Consider the following 20,562-nt stretch of genomic DNA (forward strand, 5'->3'; position numbering starts at 1 on the left):
TGGCCGTTTATTTCTCGGTTAAATGCTGACGTGGCTTGATCCGAGACCCATTTTTAATAAAAAATTATTAAAAAAATTATTAAAAACAAAAAAAATCATTTAATATTATTTAAATATTAAAATAATAATAAAAAAGTACATAAAAAAATAAAAAACATTAGCCATCATCTTCCCTCTCCTTTCGTGCATCTCCCCCCCTCTCTCTTCCCCATCATCTTCCTGAAACCCAGCAAACCAGAAAAGAAGAAGGAGAAAGAAGAAGAAGAAGAAGAAGAGAAAAAAAAAAAAAAAAAAACCCAAACCAAACCAAACCCAGTTCATCCCCCCTCCCCCCACCACAAACTCAACCCCCTGCAACCTAGAAAGGAGGAGGAAGAAGAAGGAAACACAAAAAAAATAAAAAAAATAAAAAAAATAATAAAAAAAAATAAAAAAAAAAACAATGGGAAACCCAGTTCGTCCCCTGCAAAAGAAGAAGAAGAAGAAGAAGAAGAAGAAGAAGAAGAAGAGGGAAGAAGAAGAAGAGAGAAGGAAAAAAAAAATTAAAAAAAAAAACAGCAGCAAACCCGTCCTCTCCCACCCAACCCCACCCCCCCCCCCCCCCAACCTAACCCGCAGGAGAAGAAGAAGAAGAAGAAGAAGAGGGAAGCAGAAGAAGAGAGAAGGAAAAAAAAAAAAAAAAAAAGAAGGAAACAAAAAAAAAAAAAAAAAAAAAACAATTGGAAACCCAGTTCGTCCCCCTGTAGAAGAAGAAGAAGAAGAAGAAGAAGAAGAGGGAAGAAGAGGGAAGAAAAAGAGGAGGGAAGGAAAAGAAAAAAAAAACAAACAGCAGCAACCCAGTTCGCCCCCCTCACACCCACCCTCTCCCCTCCACACCCATCCCCCCGGCGCCCCAGGCGCCCATTTTCTCCTCGCCCAGGAGAATGGGTTTTTTTTCTGGGTTTTTTTTTTTTTTTTTTTTTTTTTTTTGGGGGTTGTAGGTAGTGGGTGCGAGGTTGGGTGCAGAGGGTGGGGTGCGAAGGTGGGGAGGTTGGGTGCGTGGGTGTGGGGAGAAGAGGGGGTGAGGAGCAAGGAAAACAAATTGGTTTTTTTTTTTTTTTTTCTCTTCTGTTTTTCTGGGTTGTAGTTGCAGAAAGGGGAAGAAGATGAAGATGGGGAGAAGGGAGAGGGGGGTGAAGGGACGAATTGACGTTGGTTTTTTTTTTTTTTTTTAAATAATTTTTCTTTATTATTTTAATATTTAAATAATATTAAATGATTTTTTTTTAATAATTTTTTAATAAAAATGGGTCCCGGATCAAGCCACATTAGCATTTAACTGAGAAATAAACGGCCAAGCTAACGGAAGGTATAACATTGACACAAATTCGTAAGATGAGGTATGACATTGTCAATTTTAAAAGATTAGGTATAAAAATGTCATTTGATCCATACTTGAGGTAGTTTTTTGTAATTAACCCAAAATAATTCAACTAAATTAGTCTGCAGTCCTATCATGTGAATAGGATCCAGAGTTCACATGCTTGCTCCTATTAACATGAGAATGAGATGCGCAAGGGTTTTAATCACATATGATGCAGCGAATGGCATTGCCCTTTTTAATTAGTTGGTGGCGACCTCGTGTTCAATGCTTCAACTATGAATAATTTTTTTTTTTTTTTTTTTTTAAAGAACCCTCGACAGTACAAGGATAATTTTTTTGATATCGGAAAAAATGGTACATATAGTTAGGGGGGACATAAATCTAATCCCTCATAATACAAGGAGAAAAGAGGGATATGAAACCAAACCTTTCTAAAGCCGAACCTAAAGGTCTAAACCTGCAAAACAGAACAAGCAACATCACAAGATTAAGAAAAAATAACAAGAAAGTAAGAAACTTGCATGCAAAGATGCATATTAATTTAAGAAGCGGAAGCCATGAAAGCCAACATAGCCTGAAAACAAAGCAGCACGAAGCAGCATGGAATCAAGCCATACAAAGTTGGAGAAGACAAGCTCATGTTAACAAAATTGTTTGCAACCACATTTCCTTTGCAATAAATGTGAGGAGTATAGAAAGCCATCTTCCGAATGCAATTCAAATAAATAGACCAATGTGTACGAATAGGTCAAGAATCATCAAAACTAGTTGATTGTTGTGAGATCAAAACTATATTTTCAGTGAAAGAGGTTTCGCGTTGTAAATTGTTTTATTTTAATATTAACAAGACTCATATATTGAGTAATTACACTAATACATTTGAAATAGTTGAGTTCTATTCTTACTTAAAACTAGTTTCCTAGCACGCGTGTCCCTCGCTTAATTAGCTATTAAAATGTATGATTTAGGACAATTAAAGACGAACCCTTATGCAATATTGTATATTACAGCCATATGCCCGTAATTAAATAATCCTCATGTATGTACATCAAAATTTATGGGAGCACGCACACACATAAAATATAGAAGAGATTATCCGATGACATACAATGATTATAAACCTTTTTCTTCTCTTCTTTTCCCCTTGCACGAGTGGGTCTGGGTGGCTCAAAACTAGTGATTTTCTTCTCTCCCTCCCTCATATAAAGTAGTGTCATGATACGACCAAACTGGGGTCCCTTCCATAAATTAATACGAGCTTTGTGACTTCAAGACAGAGTCAAAACTAGATTATAGGGTTGATGTCTCTTTAATACAGGTGATTAAGCTTTTGCTAATGATTAAAGAATATATAAACAAAGGCATTAGATGTCAAATTATATGCGCCACCATTAATATCACCTCCACTACCACCACCTCCTTCTTCCCTACCACAACTCACCTGGCCTCGCATGTTATGCAATACTACTCAATTACATGATAATTAATGAATTTTTTATTTTATAATGAAGTAGTGCTTCTCAATTTAAATGTTATTATGTACCTGACATTTTGTTTAAAAAACATTAAGAAAACTATATTTTTGTACTACATTAGTATGCTACCTGATGTGGCAAGTAATACATGTCATTCAAATAATGAGTTTGTCTCATTAGATATTAGTTGTATGAATCACTTGTCACATCACATACTACACCATTGTAGTCTAATTAATTAGGGTAATGCTAGGTAGACAAGTTTTAAATTAAATTTTGTGAACCAAATGATATGCTTGTTGATGATTAGATGGTTAGTTAAGTTTTGATTAACGTGCTTATTTTCTATTTGAATATTCAAGGCCGTGAATTTACATAATTGCAATGTTAAAGCTCAGTTCACCAAATTTATGCTGAGCTAAAAGCCATCTCCAAAGCGCAATACTGAAATTCTTATACATAAATTCTCTCGTTTGGGCTCAAAAGTGGTAGGACCTAAAACTTATACGTTTTCTTCATTGCATATCAAAGGTTATAATTGAACTTAGATATTAGCATTTTAGTTTGGGGATTTTCTTTTCCTGCGTTGAGTTTTGTATTTCTAGTGCATGGTACCCTAACCAAAATTTGAAAATGGCCTTAAAGTGAATGGAATCTCACTATTGTATTGGACAAAAATGATTAAGTTAGTTGAGCATCTCAAGAAAAATTCTAAATTTTATTAAACTAGCAAGTGCATAGCGTTAAAAAATTATTTTTGCTACTCAGTTTAACTTTTTATCACTAAGAATACTTTTTATTTTACAAATTTTGAATTTTGAATTTGAACAATTCAAACTCAACCCACTCATTTTCTAAAACTATATTTCTTTCTTTTCTCTTTAATTTGCTCATGGGTCTACTCTTGTGTTTTATTATTTTTTAAATATTTAGCTAATGAATAGTTTCTCTTTAAATTTAAAGAGTGACTGTTCATTTCATTATAATAGAGACTCTTTTACTAAGTTTTTTGAAGATGTAATTTTTTTTTTTTAAAAAAATTTGGCTCATTAAAATAGAATTAAGTTGTTTTAGAACATCTTTTGGAAATGCTTTAAATAGTATTCATCTCAGTTTGAGCAATAGTAATGATAGATTAGATTATAGAGCATTTCCAAAAAGGGGAAACTTGACATAAGTATAATTTTTTGAGCAAATAGTAGTCTACTTTATTAAAATAAGTCCAAATCCTTAAATTTAATTATTTTAGAGATTTTTATTGGCACTCCAAAAATCACATTTTGCATTCCAAATTTTCTTTAATTAAAAAGAAAAATACACCTGCAAGGAATGTAGAATGAGATTTTTAGAGTGCTAATAATAGTTCTCTTATTTTATTCTCCATAATTATTTTTTTTGATGATAAGATTTATTATAAAAAGTAATTTTTAAATTAATTATCTCTTTAATTAATTATTTTTATTTTTGTTCTTCTTCCTCTAGCTTTAAACCCCATTTATAGATTTCATTTTTAATTTTTATAATCAACTTCTATGTAAGATCCCACATCGCCCGTGAGGGCGAGTGCCTTGGGCCTTATATATCCATTGCCAACCTTAAGTTTCAACTAGGCCTTTTGTGGACTCCCTGAGGGGAGAGCAGGCGCTGGCTACGGCTGAGTACCGGTCCACAGAAACAAAACCGTGCGGTAGCTCTGTCTTCGGGCAGGGAATGCCAAAGCGGACAATATAGTTGGAGCTGAGGGTTGGGATGTGACAATTTGGTATCAGAGCCTGACTCACGGTCGTGGTGTGCCGACGAGGACGTCGGGCTCCCTAAGGGGGGTGGATTGTAAGATCCCACATCGCCCGTGAGGGCGAGTGCCTTGGGCCTTATATATCCATTGCCAACCTTAAGTTTCAACTAGGCCTTTTGTGGACTCCCTGAGGGGAGAGCAGGCGCTGGCTACGGCTGAGTACCGGTCCACAGAAACAAAACCGTGCGGTAGCTCTGTCTTCGGGCAGGGAATGCCAAAGCGGACAATATAGTTGGAGCTGAGGGTTGGGATGTGACATTCTATCACATGTTAGTTGTATTTATCTACCTATATTACAATTTTTTTTTAATAATCAACCTATATCACAGATTAATGTGTCTGCTTGTAGGTATACTATGTTTTTCTACCTTTTAGTTAGGTTTCATATCTCGATTAGAGGTATAATATACATTCATATATTTGTTACTTGAGTTAGGGTCGTATGTTAAGCAGATGGATTTGTGTTATATATTGGTTTTTGTTACAAGATATTAAGAGGATTTTAATTTTAATCTCCAATATTTAAAAAATAAAATGAGTGTAAAAGAAATAAAAGTGGTAGGTAAGATAATACTAGACTTAACCTACTGACGTTGATTTACGTACCCAAATCTAAATGCCCCTTTCGAAAATAGTTTGTAGTTTGGTTCTAGCTATTTTTTTTCCTAGGTCAGATTTCTAGTTCAAGTTTCTAGCCAAGGTTTTCCTCCAATTCAGAGACGGTAGGCAAACTTTACATTTCCCGTTTTCCCCATTGATTAAAATTGGTAGGATTTCTAAGGACAAATCTATCATTTGGAGTCTCCACCTCAAGGATAAAGATACCTATTAACTACCTAAAAAGAATTATGGGATCTTTTACAGCAAGTCCTTCTAGGTAAGGTAATCCATCGAATTAGATACTTATGACGATTATATGAAAGACGAGCCACCTCATAAGTCATGACATTAGTCAGCTTCTAGAGACCAACCTTAACTGTTCACCTTTCAAATTTTCAATTCTATATCATTGACCAACGTTGAAATATCGAGCGATGTAAACCTAAATCAAAAGATAATGATGCCAATCATGTTCCATAATTTTGAACAATGTAAAACCTAAATGCTTACTAATTAATTATCTTGTTTGACTGGAATGCAAGAGAAGATCCAACCCAAATCTCACTGACGAATCTGCTGCATTAGCAAGATTTTGTTTTTGAAGAGGTCAAGATCATCTTATGACTTGGGAATGTTTTGGGTAGACCTTTGCAATGGTTGGCATATTTTATAGGGTAGTGTTATCCATACATTCTATTTATCTCTTACACACATTTTTCAATTTCTGACCATGAGATCAAATGAATTGAAGAATATCAAAGAAAGAAATTAATAAGGGTGTGTGTGAAAGGTATAAATAGATGTGTGAATATCACCACTCTTTTATAATACACAAGCAAGCCATAACTGGTTATCTAAGTGTGAGGTATATGACTCATTGACTTTCATAGTATTATTTATGAGAATATTTTTTCTCACAACTTTTAAGTGGTAGTTAAAAGTGGTAATGCTCACTGCGTTGGTTGTTAGTGAATGAGTTTAAATTTCAAATTTTGCGTAAACCTAAATCAAAATCCTAACACTAATCAATACCACCATTTAAGGATGATAAAAAATGCACTCATATATAGGGAATATTTTGAAAACTACCTAAAAGTTTCAGCTCACCGTTTGAATTTGTGCGGAAACTACCTGAAAAATTGCGCCACCCAGCAACACCCATGTCCAAGTGAAGGACGTGGATTGTCTGCCCTCCTACTTTTAATGTTCTTTCGTACCTTTCTGTTTGTGTGGTCATGGTTAAGCCACATCAACATTTTATATTACTATTTATTTTTGTCTTATTATCTCTATAAAAAAACAATATAAAATGTTGACATGGCTTAATCGTGACCACACAAAACAAGATGGCACGGAAGGGTACCGGAAGTGGAAGGGCAGACAATCCTTGTCCCCAAGTGAACTGCTCCAAACAGTTGTTTTTTCTTTAATTTTTGGATGGGCTAGCAGTATTCTAAGGGCACCCATATGAATTAAGAAACACGTCAATTGTGATCCCCAAGCATAGCACTAGGAAAAATAATTATCTATAACCCGACAAGAGAAATTCTTGCATACAATGTTGATCTTATGCACGTAACAATAACTTATAAAAGAGAGAAAAAAATTTCTTACAACATATGGTTAATCACATGATAGAGCCAAATTGTTGCAAGTGAAGTGAAACGTTATATATTTATTGTATGCAACAATTTTCATGGAACATACGTCAATAAAAAGTCAAAACCCTAACTGTACACTTGCCAGCAACAGTGAGCCCAAGCACTCTTATAAGTGACAGAGATATATACAGTGCTGAAATTGATTAACATGAGAACCCTATCTTATAAATTGAATGTTCGAGATGGAGCTTTGTCTCGCAACGTACACATACTAAGCAAGTATGCAATATGCACAAAAGATGTCGGACCACTTGCGCGAATGAAATACTGTGCATGATGTTCCCTTTGTATTCCTAGGCTTGCAGGCTTCATAGTCATGATTCATCCTAAAACAAAAGTTTGATTGACTGACGGCATATATAGTAGGATTCGCATTTTAGTCAATGGTCTTATGCCATTAAATGATGAGACCATATTGTTCAGATAAATTATAAATGATGGTGAGACAAAGAAAACATCAACTTGTAATGGGGTGGAAATTGAATTGGAAACTATTATTCTACCATTAAAAGTTCTATTTTGAATTCTAAATTTTCGAAAAAATTTGAATACATGTACACTATGTTTAGATGAAAGAATAAATTTGGAATTTGGATTAAAGTCGAAATTTATATATTGACATGTACCAAAAAAAATTGAAATTTAGGACCTTCAATTTCCAAGTTTAAATTCTATATAAATAGGTGTCATTTCCTAATTTTTATGATTAAGAGTTTAAAAATAACAAATTCCGTATTCAATTCTATTGTTTTCTTAGGTTAACCAAATACGAAAATTCACAAATTATATGAAATAAAATCTCGTCATTTCAATTTCTGTTATTTTAAAATTCCTTAGTAATTTTAAATTTATTGTAGAGATTTTGAAAATTCCGGTTGAACCAATTTTTTTATTTTATTTTTTTAATTTGCCAAACTTGTTACGACAATTTTTTTTCGAAATGTTCCAATATTTGATAGTGATTTGCTAAAGTTATGTATCTTTTAAGGAATTTTTCTTTTATATTTTATCACGTTCATTGTCAGTTTTCGACATGTTTTCATATTTTATCACAAATAGTCTATGAAATTACCTCAACTCCTCATTTCCCACAATTTCAAAATCGATCAATGTCTCTGAAATTTACTATCACACATCAATGTGGTCCTTATGTTAGGTTTCTGTAAAAAAAAAAAAAAAAAATCTATTAGTGTACCCATGTGACACAAAACTATATATACATCCATTAAAGAAGTTTCAGGTATCTTTGATTTTTCTAGCTCGAACCTAACTTTACCTTCAAATGAGGAGTTGGGTCAATTTTAGAAACCATTTGTTATAAAAACCTATTTTTTATATTTAATGATACACTTATACTATTTTATTTTGTCTTATATGTATCTATGCTATATACAATCATAGACATACTAGTGCACTATTTTTTAAAAAAAAATAGATACACTAATATATACCAATTACTAAGAAAGAACATTAAATTGTATATACAAAAATTTCAAGAATATCCAAAAACTTGTAAAATGTAAGAATTCCATAATATGTTTTAAAATTTTCTCATTCCAAATTGGTAATAAATTATTCGAAACTATTTGGAATGGAAAATGAAAACTTTGTTTATAATTTGATCTATCCAAAAATCAGCCATAGCTGAGACTAGGCAGTATTAGAACTGATCATCTTAGTTTCATCCTATATAATTACCACTTTTGGAGATGGAAGATGTCGGATAGTTGTCAAGTTTAACTAATCACCGTTGTTAAGTTCATCAAACATAAAACCTGATAATTAGTTCACTTTAAATGTTCATGTTCTTTCTAGTCCCACCTACTAAACGGGGCCATAAATTCTGCTGGATAAGGAGAAACTTTGCCCATGGGTTTGAGAAAAGACAATTTAGATCTCATGATGGATAAACACTAAATCTCTTGTGTGTTCGTTCAATCAATATATGATGGTGATGACGGTGGTCATGTTAGTGTTCGTAGATATCGATGATTCTATCAGGCCAATTAAACATATATGGATAACATGAAAAAAAAAAAGTGTTCTATGATGGGATTTCATGGGAATGGATGAAGGTGACAAGGCAAACACCAAAAACTTCTCAACAGGGCTCACCACAAGGCACAAATTCCTATACTAAGTGGCCAAGTTGAAGAAGCACTTGACCTTACCGAGGCTGAAAAATTGTACCATGTTGTGCAAACTCTCTTTTCTACTTCTTATCGTGGGGCTTTTGAGGTACTAGGGTTATCTAATTGGGTACTTGATTACTTATGCACGTGTGGAATTAAAAATCTCTCTTATAATTGCAACAAGCAGTGGAAGCTTGTACCTTTTTCTGGTACCAGATAGAAGACCACTCCTTATCAAAAGGTCAACCCTAGATTGGAACAAGTGCTACACACCCATGTTTGTAATGCAGTAGTAATGGATGTCGAAAGTTGCCTCACTTGATGGGACTTGCCCACATGCTTTGACAATTTGGCATGTAGTTATGCACTGGTGGCAGCATTTGGATATGCAAGCCCCTGAATTTCTAGATGACTATCTGATTAGGATAATTTTTATATTAAGATGAATAAGTGTGTAGTTGGATGAAATCAAAATACAAAAAATTTTATGAGAGACAAATGACGTGACTAGATACCTCTATTCAAGTTTTTCTTGCGAATTATAGTATAGAAGAAACCATAAATCTTTCAACATTTTATTTCCTTCACTATCACCATCATATATCTCTCATCCATTTCATAAAAGAGAAACATGAGGCATGCTTCTTCTTCATTCAGTTGGCATGGTCCACAATGTTTGGAGAAGTGCATTTCGTTGCAATGAAAAATGGTACATGTCTGCTAATTCAGGTTGGCTTTGAGTCTGAAATCAAGAAATAGGCTTGTATATGATTTTTTATTGTAAAAAAGAAACAGTGAAATTATGAGATTATGAACAATAGTTAGGGAAGTGGTTTTTTAATTGACTCAATTATAGCTTCAAATGGATGTTTAGGCCCATCAGTGTGGCTTGCGGGCCAGGAAAAAAGGGTGATTTCATTGCATTTTGTTATTGTTAGCGGATTTTTTCAGAGACTGGATCCCCAAACCAATGTAGTTGCCTTGCAATTACCAGTAATTTTTTTTCTTGTTGGTTTAGAAGATATCTTTTCAGGACGGAGAAGAAATGGTAAAAGCGAGTGAAGAATGGAAAATTCATGAACAATCGATCACCGTCCAAACAGAAAATCCATACATTGGAAGCTCTAATACATTCCTGTTAGTAAAGATGTTTACAATTCCCTGGTGCACATAACAGAAAGTGTTTCCTGAGTCACCAAGAAACTCAATGAAATTTAACATATTGTTTGCTAATTACCCTGTCGGTTTGCTAATAACACCAACAGTTATCTAGAAGCATAATATAAATTAGCCTTTTTAGCCAAAATGGTCATTGAGATTTGCATAACACATCACTTTGGTCTCTGAGATTGAAAATCCATAGAAATGGTTACTGAGATTGTTCACCATCCATTATTTTGGTCATTCCGTTAAAAACTCCGTTAAGTGTCCTGAAGCTCTTGGCCAAAAGTTTGGGCAATTTTTAAAGCTTCGTAACTCAATCGTTTCTTAACCAAATTCGACCCATAATATATCAAAATAAAGATAGGAAAGTGTACAACAAGATTATACCTATTTGGAAGTCCAATGGTTGCTGAAGATGACTAGAAAATAGCCTGAAAGGTGATTGGTCTGTGGAAAACTGGAAAACTCACCGAAAACTGGTTAAACTTTAAACGTTCATAACTTCCTCAATACTTAATGAAATTGAGTGATTCAAAAATAAAAATCATACATCTCGACGAGACAAAAAGAATGATACCTTTCTCGACGGCTAAATCGCTTTGGCTGGAAAACGGCTCGAAAGCAGCTGTCTTGGTCTCGAGTTAGCCACTTTTGAGCTGTTTTTCAGTTTTCCTGCGGACCAGTAACTTTTCAGGCTATTTTCCGGCCATCTCCAGCAACCATTGGGCCTTCAAATGGTATAATCTTGTTCTACACTTTTCTATCTTCATTTTGATATATTATGGGTCAAATTTGATTAAAAAACGATTGAGTTACGAAACTTTGAAAATTGTCCAAACTTCTGGCCAAGAGCTCCAGGACACTTAACGGAGTTTTTAACAGAAGGACCAAAATAATGCATGGTGGACAATCTTAGGGACCAAAGTGATGTGTTATGCAAATCTCAGGGACCATTTTGGCTAAAAAACCTATAAATTATGATAGATTCCCAAATTAGAGCCCGGTAATGGTAGGCGCCTTGTTGCAGACTATAGTTGTGGTAGGCGCCCTAAGGAGCATTCGTGTTTGGGTATGATCCTTGTTGAAAGATCAATTGTTAGGGGCTCTCCTGAGCATTTATTCGGTAGGGGCTGTACAAAGCATTGACTTGATAAGGGCTATGCTGAGGATTGATTCGGTATGGGCTGTGCTGAGGATTGAGTTTGTAGGGGCTATGCTAAGGATTGATTCGGTGTGGGCTGTGCTGTGGGCTGTGCTGAGGATTGAGTTTGTAGGGGCTATGCTGAGGATTGATTCGGTGTGGGCTGTGCTGAGGATTGATTTGGTATGGGCTGTGCTGAGGATTGAGTTTATAGGGGCTTTGCTGAGGATTCATCTCGTGGTAGGAGACTTGCGGAGCATTTACATAGTGGTAGGAACCAGATAGAGAACTCACATTTTGATCTGCAGAAGCCAAGAATGCCCGAAGGGTATGCTGCATTCAAGTGATCAGAACCACTGATCTCAACAGAATGCTCAGAGCCACCACCGTGGGAGTCTTGGAGCTGCGCTCGTGATACATCAACCTAAATAGCAATTTCAAAAAGGTAGATGTATAATTTTCTTTGTCAAATCCATTGGTACACTATCATTTCTCTTATCCTACTACTCTCACAAGGTTCTGAAAATATACCTCTCTAATAGTGGAATGCTGCGCCCTACTATTCCAGGAAAATTGACTGCATTCGTTGGGATCTTACCCTCCATAGCATAGTTGACCCTTGGATAGCTGGAACAACATAAAACAAGCACAAAAATCAGGGTGATAAAATATGAGTATTACTTTGTACACAGGTATGAATACTTCCATACCCAGAAGCAGTTGGAGGAATCTGATAAGTCTGTGGTTGACAAGACCAGATGCGCATAGTACATTTTATAATGTATCTAATACTCATACATAACGGAAGACATCGGTGTTCTGTAATAAATATGAGGTCAAAATGGCAAATATCAGTTGAATCTCATTTGGAGATACCCAATTACTCATTGCTGCAAGCTTCACCTTATGAGAACCATTTCTTGGCATCAACAGAATGCCTCCTTTCACCAGTGCTTCGAGCATGCATAACTTGTAACTTGATAATCATATGATGGGAATTGGGATAATAATCAAGATATCGACAGTGATGCTTATGGTGTCACATATCTAGAAAGTTCAATTTTATTTAAACTCTCAAGTAATTTGTGACCTTTTAGTTAAACAATAAACTCTACATAAAAAATATAAGTACAAAAGAAGAAAAGTTGTCAATCTCATGAAAAAAATCAAATAAAAACTAACTGCAAAACGAAGGCAATCAAATTAATACTCCTCTGAACCAAGATAAACCAAAAAGTTGGCCTATCATCCTTCGAGTAAACATGATTATCAGCCTGGGTTCTCCTTCTCGTCTCATTTATAACTTATCTCCTTGTCCAAGGAGGCATCCAGCTTTATTTGATGGTTCAAGAATCCTAGTAGTGAATATGCCTTTAACGGAATTCACTTGTTCTGTTCTGAAGCTCAAGAATGTCACAATTGTTTGTGATCTGGGATTCCAGAAAGCCTGAAAAAGTATGAGCAAGGTGATCCACTGCTAGCATATTCTTGATCCACAGGCACCAGCAAACAGTTGGTGCACAGTACGTTGTCCATGCAAATAACACTTCTAAGCCAATACGAAAAGAAGTTAAAGACAGGAAATGGCCGTGTATCACAAGATGGCATACCTCAAAAGCAGAGACGGGAATTACACTTTCTTCTCGGTCCTTTGATGCATCCTGAACATGAATTTTGGCTCCTGATTCCAGTTGTAATTGTTTTACATTAAAACCGCCCTTGTCAATAATCCCACCAAATTTCCCAGCTGAACACAAAATTTTCATGAAAACTCAGCTAGAGCTAGAGCTTCACCCCCATGTCCAGGAGGAAAACCATTAAAACCACCTCGGGCAAATCCAGAACGGTTTTCATATCCTCCTGTGGCATTGGCGACATAGTGTGGGAAGGAGCCTGATTAGACAACATTGGATTTCTAGGTGAAAGAAAGGCATAGGAAAGATTGAAGGAGGCTTCTCCTTCCTAGGATTCTGATGCTGTAGATTAGACACTTCATAAAGTGCCCTCTTTGTCATATTTGGTTTTGCAGATATCTCTCACTTTTGTTGGAAGTTATAGGCACCAAAAAACAAATAACAAAGAACTTTTCATGAGAGTTTCATATAAGCATATTTGCTACAAAATCATATGCTTTTACAAATGTAAAAAGAAGACATGAAAAATCTCAATACACCCACAAGTTTCCAGCGGCAGACTTCACTGGCACAAAGTGACTGCATACATGGACCACTGGACCTTCATTTGTATACATAGACATATTTAGGGTATATATTTTGAGCACCAATAAATTTCCCAATAACAACATACATAGCTGGGAACACATATTAAATTAAAAACAACAAAAATCATTTCTAACACAAAAATAAGTTTGAAAAAAATTAACTTTAATCAACAGGTGAGCTCATACAACGTCATAAGATTTGCTCTACTTGCTCAATCAAAAGTCTAATGCCATCTACATCATATAAAATCTTCTTGTGGAACATTATTTCCTATGTTAGAGAACATGCAAGGAGCACAAAAATTGAAAGAGTACCAGCACCAATTCATCAGTTTCCATACCACAAGTTGGAAGCTGATCTGTAGGAAGGACAACCTACCATATTGTTTGGAACTAGAAGTCTTGTGGTGACAACACTGTTCTCGTTGTCATCATCAAATGTAACTCCACCAAAACGATCTTCCTCTACAATCCTGTCATGAACTTTCAAAAGAGCATCCTGGGCAGCACAATGCGGCTCCATTTCATTTCCCTCAGCTAAATTTTCATGGTTATTTTGTTTGCTTGAAATTTTTGTTGGAGAGATATAGATAATAATTACTCTCTCATCTGAGCCAAGAAGAGAATCAGAAACCTTAATCTTTGCCAGGGGTCTCCTCTTAAGGGCTTTGACTATGTTGCTACCCTTCCCAATAACACCACCGATCTTTTTAGAAGGGCAGAGAATACGATACACAGTGTTGAGCAATTGATAATCCTCTGAAGGTTGCTTACTGCTTGAATCATTCCACTTTCCTTTCTTGTAGTTGTTGTTACCCCCTCTTCTTTTAAACTGGATATTAGGGCGTTTCTTGAAAAAGTTTCGATTGTTCCCATGCATCATACCCCTCAATACTAAAAACTAATAACTGAAGCGGACTAAATTTTAAGCAAACCTTAATACCTGGATTAAACAAAACAATAACAAAAGTCGCCATTACTGCGAAAGAGCCGAATGCCATACTAATGTTCTCAAGGAATGAAACTGGACTCATCATTTCCAATTTCGAACGGAACACTGAATTAAGCAAAAGCTATTGAATTCAGGGATTGCCAATACAAAAGTTCAATTATACATTGTAAAGCTTGTAGTTAAAAAACGTAATGACGTAGAACGTTTAGCAGAGGAATTTGAAGCACAGCTTGATAGGCGCCAGGAGAAGACCAAGAGGTCATGAGTTATCCACTATGATTAATAGTATTCAATATGTGCAATTAATCTGGTATATCACAAATAGAATAAATAGGCAATGTAAGTGTGCTTAAGGGCATCTTCTTTGTATTCCATATTAATCAAATAATCTTTCAGAATTCTCTCATTTTCTGGTGGATTCCAGATGAATCTTTAAGGGTGAACGTGAGGATCCCATTGTTTATTATCTAGCTGCGTCAGTTGGCATCAGAGCAGGTTTGCCTTGGCTCGATGGCGAATGACCCGACGAATGATAGGACTCGTCCTGGCGAGGAACCAGTTTCCAGGAGAGAGTTTGACGCCCTTGCTGCGAGCGTTGAAGAGATTAGGCAATTGCTTCTCAACATGGGAAACCACAACAATCTACAAAACGAACGAGAAAACCGACGTGGTGGTGGTAGAGTCAACCGCAATGGTCATCGTCAACGGGAAGCTAGTGAATCAGATTCTGAGGAGGAGATTAACCAGCCCGAGAACCCATATGCTGCTAATCAAAATAACCGACAACCCATTGAAGATTACCGAATGAAGGCTGACATTCCTTATTTTAATGGTCATCTATCCATTGAAGGATTTTTAGACTGGCTCGTGGAGGTAGAGAGATTCCTTGAGATTATGTCGGTGCCGGAGGAAAAGATAGCTAAGATAGCGGCTTTCCGCTTGAAGGGAAGTGCGGCTGTATGGTGGGATAATTTGCAGAAGTCGCGACAGAGGCAGGCCAAACAACCGATCAGAACATGGCGTAGGATGAAACAATTGATGATGGACCGTTTCCTTCCAGTAGACTACGAGCAGCATCTCTATCGCCTTTACCATAATTGTACCCAAGGTAGCAGAACAGTCGAGGATTATACTGACGAATTTCTACGGTTGGCAGAGAGAAATTCTTTGAATGAGACTCAGGGGCAGACGGTGTCAAGGTATGTCAATGGATTGACGACGTCAATACAGGATAGAATTGGGTTACAAGTTTTCTGGGATGTCCATGAGGCTCAAAATATGGCTATGAAGGCACAACAGTTAGAGAAAGAACTGAAAGATCGTGAACAAAAAGAGAAGAAATCGAGCTATGGCAATAATAATAATAATTACCAGAGGAGGGCAGCAGATTCTTATGTTCCTAACAAGGAGAAGAAAGATGTTCAGCCGATCCAAGGAAATAATTATAAAGGGCAGAACTACAGAGGAGAGAGCAGCCGGGACACTGACATAAATCAGAATCGAAATCAAAGGCCAAGCCTTGGTCCGTACGCCAGAGCAACCAGTGATGTCTGCTATAGATGTTTCCAGCATGGCCACAAATCCAATAACTGTCCGAAGCGGAAGCAAGCAAACCTTGTAGAAGGAACCGAAGAAGCTGATGATCACGGAGGAAATTATACTGATGATTATGATGGGGCTGAGTTTGCATATGAAGATAATAATGAGGTTGTGAATTTGATGATGAATCGTGTTTCTATTGAAGAGGATGAAGTACTCAATATGGTGCTACAACGAGCTCTCCTTTCGCCTAAACAAGAAGGGCAGAGAAATCATATATTTCGCTCCTTATGTTCTGTTGACAACAATGTGTGTACACTGATTGTGGACAGTGGTAGCTGTGAGAATTTTGTGTCACAAAAGCTGGTTGATTATTTAAAACTTCCGACAGAGAAACGTACAGATCCTTATATATTGGGTTGGGTGAAGAAAGGCCCGTCGGTGAAAGTGACAGAAGTATGCAAGATTCCTCTTTCTATCGGTAAGCATTACAAACATGAGATTTGGTGTGATGTAATTGACATGGATGCCAGCCATGTATTACTGGGAAGGCCATGGCAGTTTGATGTTGATGCTACCCACAAAGGTCGTGATAATGTATTTCTCTTTGAGTGGGGCTCTCGCAAAATTGCTCTTGCTCCTGTTAATCAATCTGGAAAATTAGAAAACCCACAAGTTGGGAGTTCAAATTTTCTAGCTATCTCCAGGAATAGCCACGAGTTTGAAGACATTATTAAAGAAGTTGGGTGCATGTATCCAGTTGTACTTAAGGGTCTCATGGTGACAGATGTTGCTGCAAGCCACATTCCTGAAGAAGTGCAGGAAATTTTGAGAAAGTTTGAAGATTTGATTTCTGAAGATTTACCGGAACAACTTCCTCCTATGCGAGATATTCAACATCAGATTGATTTAGTCCCTGGAGCAAGCCTTCCTAACCTACCCCATTATCGGATGAGTCCGAAAGAAAATGCAATCTTGAAGGAGAAGATTGAAGAGCTGCTGAAAAAGGGATTTATTCGTGAAAGTATGAGTCCTTGTGCAGTTCCCGTCTTGTTAGTGCCAAAAAAGGATAACACTTGGCGTATGTGTGTTGATAGTAGAGCCATTAATAAGATCACCATCAAGTATAGGTTTCCAATTCCACGGTTGGAGGATATGCTGGATGTTCTTGAGGGTTCTAAGGTGTTTTCGAAAATTGATTTGCGCAGTGATTATCATCAGATTCGAATTAAACCAGGAGATGAATGGAAGACGGCCTTTAAAAGCAAGGATGGTCTGTATGAATGGCTGGTAATGCCATTCGGATTATCAAATGCACCAAGTACTTTCATGCGACTTATGAACCAGGTTTTGCGTCCTTTTACTGGGTCATTTGTTGTTGTGTATTTTGATGATATCCTGATTTATAGTAAAACCAAAGAAGAGCATTTAGTGCACTTGAGACAAGTTCTGGATGTTCTGGAAAAGAATAAACTTTATATTAATTTGAAGAAGTGCACATTCCTTACAAGTAAGTTGCTGTTTTTGGGTTATATTGTTAGCAAAGATGGAATTCATATGGATCAAGACAAGGTACGTGCAATCAGAGAATGGCCTACTCCAAAAACCGTAAGTGAGTTGCGTAGTTTCCATGGTCTTGCTACTTTTTACAGACGCTTTGTACGAAACTTTAGTACCATTACAGCTCCTATTACTGAGTGTCTCAAGCAAGGAAAGTTTCAATGGGGTGAAGCACAAGACAAGAGTTTTGCGTTGATTAAAGAAAAGCTTAGCACTGCACCGGTTTTAGCCCTTCCCAATTTCGAGAAGATATTCGAGGTCGAATGTGATGCAAGCGGATTGGGCGTGGGAGCTGTGTTGTCTCAAGAAAAAAGACCAGTGGCATTCTTCAGTGAAAAGTTGAGTGAAGCCCGTAAAAAGTGGAGTACTTATGATCAGGAATTTTATGCGGTCGTGCGTGCTTTGAAGCAATGGGAGCATTATCTAGTGCAACGAGAATTCATCCTTTATACTGATCATCAAGCTTTGAAGTTCATCAACAACCAGAAGAGTGTGAGTAAAATGCATGTAAGATGGGCCACTTTCCTTCAAAAGTTTCCTTTTGTGATTAAGCATAAATCTGGATCTCTCAATCGTGTTGCTGATGCTTTGAGTCGGAGAGCCAACTTGTTGATTACTTTAGCACAAGAGATTGTGGGGTTTGAGTTTTTAAAAGAGTTATATGAAGCTGATTTTGATTTCAAAGAAGTTTGGGCAAAGTGTATTCAGAATCAACCTGTTTCAGATTACCACATTAGAGATGGGTATTTGTTTAAAGGCAACAGGCTGTGCATTCCTAGTTCATCCTTACGAGAGAAGCTTATTCGAGATATTCATGGTGGTGGTTTGAGTGGGCATTTAGGCAGAGACAAAACCATTGCAGGAATTGAGGAACGTTATTTTTGGCCTCAGTTGAAGAAAGATGCCGGCAAAATCGTGAAAAGGTGTTATGTTTGTCAGGTGTCAAAAGGTCAAGCACAAAATACTGGTCTTTATATGCCTTTACCGGTTCCTGCCGACATTTGGCAAGATTTGTCCATGGACTTTGTGCTGGGACTTCCTCGAACCCAAAGTGGGGTCGATTCTGTGTTTGTTGTGGTTGACAGGTTCTCTAAGATGGCACACTTCATAGCTTGTAGAAAGACTTCTGACGCTACTCACATAGCCAAACTGTTTTTCAGGGAGGTTGTGCGATTGCATGGTGTACCTAAAACTATTACGTCTGATCGTGACACCAAATTTCTCAGTCATTTTTGGATTACCCTATGGAAGCTCTTTGGTACTACTTTGAAACGTAGTAGTACAGCGCATCCACAAACCGATGGCCAGACAGAGGTGACTAATAGAACACTTGGCAACATGGTTCGAAGTGTTTGTGTTGATAAATCAAAAAAGTGGGATATTGCCTTGCCTCAAGTGGAGTTTGCTTACAACAGTGCCGTTCATAGTGCAACAGGGAAGTCTCCTTTCTCTTTGGTCTATACTTCAGTTCCTAACCATGTCGTTGACTTGGTAAAACTTCCCAAAGCCCATGGGGTTAGTGTAGGCGCTCAACATATGGCTAAAGACGTTATGGAGGTTAAAGAGGAAGTGCGAGATAAGCTGAACAAAACTAATGCTAGGTACAAAGCTGCTGCAGACAAGCATAGGCGTGCTAAAGATTTCAATGAGGGAGATTATGTGATGGTGTATCTCAGAAAAGAGCGATTCGCTGTTGGAACTTACAGTAAGCTGAAGCCGCGCAAGTATGGACCGTATAAGATTTTAAAGAAGATCAATGATAATGCTTATATTGTGGACCTGCCTGCATCTATGGGAATTTCGAGCACTTTTAATGTTACAGATTTGTTTGAATATCATGCCGATGAAGCGCTCTATCCTAAAGATGACTCGGGGACGAGTTCTTTCGAAGTGGAGGAGTCTGACGTAGAACGTTTAGCAGAGGAATTTGAAGCACAGCTTGATAGGCGCCAGGAGAAGACCAAGAGGTCATGAGTTATCCACTATGATTAATAGTATTCAATATGTGCAATTAATCTGGTATATCACAAATAGAATAAATAGGCAATGTAAGTGTGCTTAAGGGCATCTTCTTTGTATTCCATATTAATCAAATAATCTTTCAGAATTCTCTCATTTTCTGGTGGATTCCAGATGAATCTTTAAGGGTGAACGTGAGGATCCCATTGTTTATTATCTCGCTGCGTCACGTAACCTTGATCTAGTAAAGTATTTCCAACGAGCGAGCAGCCGTAATTCGTGAGCGTTAGGGTTCGAGCCATCGCCCTAGGGTTCCAAAAACCAAACATACTCAGCTCAAATACAAAACTGGAAGCAAAAAGGACACACCTTATGGGATAACCAAGCTCATACAATATCAAATTCAAGCATTTTCTTTTCTGGGAACTAACCAAAACAAATAATGCAAGAGAAAAGTTGGAATCTTTAGTTAATTAACGACAGGAAACAATGAATTAGATGGAGGGTGATCGGACAAATGAGAAGAACAGATCACAGGCCAGTCAGTAAAACTGTAAGATTATGGTTTATGGGGAAGTTAATGAAAAGTTTTTACCTTTTTACGTACCAGAGCGCGCGTGCGCGCCCGCGAGAGAGAGAGAGAGAGAATCAGATGTAAAGGGATTGTGGCTACCGCTTGCCGGGCCGACTGGCGGTCCCCATCTTCGGAGAGGAGAGAGATGAATCGAGGTAGTGGAGCGTGAAGTCTTGGACTAGCAGTTTTGCCTGTATTTTTTTTTTAGGTGGAAAAGGAGCTGGGCTTCGATCCATTTCGAATTCGTTGGAAATGCCTAACTTAACTTCGACCCATTTCAAATTGGACATGTCACAAGAAGTCTTGTGCATGTCCAATTTGATAAAATTCCCGAAATATTCAATGATTCTTTATTAGGTTTAGATTTTGTAGTATACACAGAATACCAATCGGTACATTACGTGTTATAATATAATGGGAAAGACA

At 37.0% G+C, this 20,562-nt stretch overlaps 1 long non-coding RNA gene and 1 pseudogene across 2 annotated transcripts; both read right to left on the reverse strand.

Moving 5' to 3' along the window:
- Window positions 1-11,437: 11,437 nt before the first annotated feature.
- LOC137709209 (uncharacterized) lies at window positions 11,438-20,295 on the reverse strand. The gene is made up of 4 exons (XR_015958795.1): window positions 20,158-20,295; window positions 19,798-19,868; window positions 11,863-11,958; window positions 11,438-11,755 (listed from the first exon to the last, which is right to left on the reverse strand). It is a non-coding gene; the product is annotated as an uncharacterized LOC137709209 (long non-coding RNA).
- Window positions 12,376-14,690, reverse strand: LOC137708872 (KH domain-containing protein At4g18375-like; annotated as a pseudogene). The gene is made up of 3 exons (XR_015958794.1): window positions 13,868-14,690; window positions 12,942-13,364; window positions 12,376-12,778 (listed from the first exon to the last, which is right to left on the reverse strand). The product of XR_015958794.1 is annotated as a KH domain-containing protein At4g18375-like (transcript).
- Window positions 20,296-20,562: the final 267 nt, after the last annotated feature.

The sequence above is a fragment of the Pyrus communis genome, chromosome 17 (assembly GCF_041283825.1).
Source record: "Pyrus communis isolate YQ-2024b chromosome 17, ASM4128382v1, whole genome shotgun sequence".
NCBI lineage: Eukaryota > Viridiplantae > Streptophyta > Magnoliopsida > Rosales > Rosaceae > Pyrus > Pyrus communis.